The following is a 4,573-nucleotide window of genomic DNA, read 5'->3' as shown; positions in this document are numbered from 1 at the left end:
GTTGTTGTTGAAGAAGCAGGTGGACTTTGTTACCCGGAGCTTGCGAATGTTGCGCAGTCGTCCTCAGAAATGGCTCATGTCCCAATTTTCAGCTCCTATCACATCAGTCTCCTCATTGCCTCCATTATGCAGAATCACCAAGAACCTCTGATTCTGTGTAGTTTGATAGATCTCTCTGACAACTTGTGCTATCTCAGTTCGGGAGCCCTGGTCTAACCCATTGAAATCATCCTCCTCATCTTGCTTGTCAAACATCTCCATCACCCAATTAGGAAGGTTCAGCTGCTCTGCTATTTCCCTTTGCATTGCTCTTCTGCTCTCCCACTTTGAGCAGTCAATGTGGATGATTTTCTCAAACTGCAGCCCTGCAGGCCTCGTTGACGGCTCATTTGATACTCCAAGGCGTTTGGCTACGGCTTGCAGGAAAGCAGATGCCCCAAGACCATCCTAGCCATCAAAGTAAATGGCATTCTCTCTGCTGCTTGTAGTGTCTTTCCCAAGTTCAACGAGAATCCTTTCGACGGCCACATCAATGGTGTCCTGCATGTGTGTACAAGGAGGTGAGGTGAGAATCTGTCCAAACTTCAAACTTGGAACTCGATACTAATAAAGAACACACACTATATAAGTTGACCCATGTATTGGGCTATTGGCAATATTCTGATGCATGACTAGCTGTTTTTTGAGCTCCACTAACTAAGCATGCATAGTCTGCAAAACAAAGTAATAAACACATACGCGATCCAAATTAACTACCGACAATGCTAGCATAGAAAAAACTTTACCCCAAAATCTACCGCAATTTAATATATTGCAAACCGCGCTTGAATGGATAGAAAATATATATAACATGCAAAATGGAATGAAAGGTGATTTGTAAGTGCAAAAGTACCTCCGTACGCATGATGAATTGATCGGATCTGTCGGTCTCTAGCCTCTAGATGAATTCATTTTTAGGCTCAAGATCGACCACTCAGCTCTTCAGCAATCTCCATGCTCATTTGCCGATCAATTGTTGACTTCCTGCCTACATTGAGATACAAGTCGAAGCAATATATCAAGCTAGCTTACACAAGTCTAAAGAATTCCACAGGCAGATTTAGTACAGGTGTAAGGTGAGATAGTTACATACCTTGGTTAAGTGAAGAAATGGTACTATGTAGAAAATCGGCAGGTTGATAGAAGCCAAGTAGATCGTTCAGGTGCCACTACAAGTGGCTGGATAGGAGAGCAAAAAAACAGAGGTGCTACATGGTAGGAATGGATAACCCTGTGAGCTGCTTCTTTCTTGTGCTTACACACAAATACCTTAGACAGAGTAGAAGCAAGCGGCTGTATTCCTTGCCTTTTCCTTTTCCATATTCGCAATCCATGCCAGGATTACCTTTTGCTTTAGCTAAAGAAAGAATCAGTTCTTTGCTTGCAGCTGGCTAGCTGCAGGATTCAAAGATAAAGATAAAAGATTGGAATGATGTCTGTTCACTGTGGGGTCTTCATGCTAATTGAAAAACTTTTGTGTCTTTCAAGCCATTCGAACTGAAGTAAACTCTGAAGTAGAGCATCGAAATTTGGATTTCAACTTGCATCGCCATTGCAGTAGGTAGGGTGCTAAGGGCATGTACAACGCCGGCGCTTAGGCCAGGCGCTAGGATTCAATTCCGGGTCGTTATGGTCTAATCCTGGTCGATCAAAGGATTATTGCTAGCGTCGATGCCAGGTCTGCTGACGGGCGCTTTCTTCTTCTTTTTCCCTCTGAGTCATTTAACGAGTGCTGCCCTTCTTTTGTACGAGAAAAATAATAGAATTAGCGCTCAAACAGGCGCCCATGCGTTGAGGAGACGGACTCTTACAGTGACGCCACTTCTTTAATTAATTCTTTTTATTGCCTAAGCATCCAAATAAGTGCTCTTGCATTGTAGATGCCCTAATGGGGGCAAATTGTACCCCTGCTAGTTACGTTGTGGAATGTGGCCGATATCTCTTTTTATAGCTTTGGCATTCATAAGAGTGCCATTACAAGGCTTCCCGCTCTCTTTTAGGAGAAAACGCAAGAAAAATTTGCGTTTCATTTCATTGAACAGGAAGAAATCGGTGATACAACCTCTAGAAAGGAGGGACACGCGCGCGCACACACACACACGACCGTTCTCACCAAGCGACTACAACTAGGTAAGGAGGTGCCCTCAACTACAGACACGCAACGACACTGCTAGAAACTTTAATGTGATTACTGTGTCATGCAGAGATGTCCGTCGCCTAACCTAGGCGGCACGGGCGGCGATCCCATCTACACCACCTTGGCCTCCGTCGTCTGCTCTTCCCCCTCGCCGCCGCCGGAGGTCACCGCCGGGCGAAGCCCGTGCGGTGGTGGCGGCGGCGGGGCCTTTCTCTGTACGCTCTCGTGGCAAGACAGGCGTTGGCGGCTTCCCATGCGGTGGTTGAAGGCGCCGCCGGCACGCGTCGGATCTTCGGCCGGTGCATGCGGCGTCCACATCCATCCAGATCGGGGCCAAGCAAAACTATTTGCGATCTAGGTGTGTGCCATCAAGTACTCTAGGAAGTTAAGATCCAGGTCAATGGCGGCTACTTCCCTGGGCTCTCTTTCTGGATGTGATGCGCACTACACCCGGCACAGGGCTCCTTCGATCCGCATGATTCTGTTCCATCGACATGCACCGCGGGCTCTCCACCAGATTGGATCCGGCGAACCGTGGGCTCTCCCCTAGATCGGATCCGGCGGTATGCGGGCTCTCCCCCCACCTCAGTCCACGGCGGTGCCTGCTCCGAATTGCGGTGACATTGTGTGTCACGGCGTTCCTTTGGCAGTGGGTTCAAGCTTCGCGGTGGTTTTCTGTTGACACCTCTCCGGTCTGCCGCCCACCTCACTCCATCGGTGGTGGTGGCTCCGGCGTCATGGTTCTTGTGGCAATGTTGCTCGTTCCCCTGCGGCGGCTACTTTTGGCGGTGCACCTTTAATGGCCCGGCTCTGGCCACGGCGGTCTCTGGGCATGTGGGGCTGTGGCGATGTGGTGGCCTTCTGCGTGTGCGGTGCGAGCCGCTGACATTGCGATCCTCGGTTGGTGGTGGTGATTTTAATCAGATTGGCCGGGCAGTGGTGACTACTGACTGTTCAGTAGTGACTTCCTACGGATCCATGACAGCGAGGTTATCGAAAAGACTTCGGGAGGTTTTATCTCTTGATTCGGTGGATGACTTTCTGTGGTGTGATACAAATTATGGACAAAGACTTGACGCACAGGGATGTTTGGTGGAGTGGCGGCGGTCAAATTGTAGCTGCCGGTATTGTGGAATAGTGGTGGCGACAACACGTGCGTGGCTTTGATGGTGGTGCTATGAGCACCTGGTCTCGAACTCCGGGGCGAAAGCCTAGGTTAGACCCGAGTGGTCATACCTGGCAATGGCGATGTTTTCTACGTCGTTACCTTGTTGGAGGCATTGCTCAGATATGTTCAGACTATTATTCAGGGTGAAAATTTCGATTCTGGCCTTTGTGGTAGGATCCGGTGACAGTGGCGCTTGAGTGTCGCTTCCTTCCTGAAGGCGTTGCTGTTGAAGATCATGGGCCTCCATGTGATCTCAATGGTTGGTGCGGACATGGTCTCAGTTGTAGTTTGTCGATTGCCGATCTGATCTCTTTGGAGCTTTTTATTTTTTTTTCTTTTTTCAATGCTTATGCATAGCTTTTGGTCTTGTGACCTTGCTAGTTGTTGGCGTGTTTATGCGTGTGTGTGTGTGTTGGGTTGGCTATGTGCATCCTAGTTATGCAGAGGCCGGGTGTTTCTCATATTGTACCTTCTCGATGCTCCATTTGAGCCAATAAAATTCACCCTTTATCGAAAAAAGAAACTTTAATGTAGTGTGAGGTTAACATGCTTAGCTTTCTTATATAAATCAGAAAATGCTTCACACACTATGTCGGTGTACAAAAAGAGGGGTACACTTTTTGTACCCCTATAACTGTGCACGGGCAGTCAGAGCTGCGCTCGCGACCACACAGGGCAAGGGAGCGGTGAGCCAGGGTAAGACCAAAGTCCAAGGTAGCTGGAACAACACCAAGGCCAAGACCACGAAGAGCAAAGGGATGAAGCGGGCTCCCCCCCGGCAAGATCCTTGCCGGGGTCAGCCTTAGCAGCCCCGGCAAGACCCTTGCCGCGGCAGCTCGCCCCACGCCTACGGAGCGAGTCGCCCTAGAGTCCACGGCCCCTACCATGGCCCACTGTGTTGGGGCAAGGGCTCGGGAGACACCTCTGTGGTGGCATGCAGATCGTTGTGAAGAAACATTCAAGATCAGATGAGCACTAGAAGACGACGACCCTTGGCGGGATCCCAGCCAAGGAAAACCACGAGACCCCCGGCAAGCACCTTGCCGGGGACGACAGCGAGCGCCACGACAATACCCTTGCCGAGTACATCTACAGGGCCACCGCCAGGCCCGCACGGACCAAGCCTCCACCACCATTCACATGCAGCTGCCGACCCAACCAACTGGGCAGGCACCTGCGTGGCGGCATGCAGATCTTCGTGAAGACCTCACCATCGCGCCACCACAGTT

At 50.1% G+C, this 4,573-nt stretch overlaps 1 long non-coding RNA gene across 1 annotated transcript; it reads right to left on the bottom strand.

The window, feature by feature from the left end:
- On the bottom strand, window positions 1–1,277 carry LOC123176558 (uncharacterized). The gene is made up of 3 exons (XR_006488573.1): window positions 1,133–1,277; window positions 893–1,027; window positions 1–540 (listed from the first exon to the last, which is right to left on the bottom strand). It is a non-coding gene; the product is annotated as an uncharacterized lncRNA (long non-coding RNA).
- Window positions 1,278–4,573: the final 3,296 nt, after the last annotated feature.

The sequence above is a fragment of the Triticum aestivum genome, unplaced genomic scaffold (genome assembly GCF_018294505.1).
Source record: "Triticum aestivum cultivar Chinese Spring unplaced genomic scaffold, IWGSC CS RefSeq v2.1 scaffold233759, whole genome shotgun sequence".
In the NCBI taxonomy this organism is placed as follows: domain Eukaryota; kingdom Viridiplantae; phylum Streptophyta; class Magnoliopsida; order Poales; family Poaceae; genus Triticum; species Triticum aestivum.
This window is presented reverse-complemented; position numbering and strand designations above follow the sequence as displayed.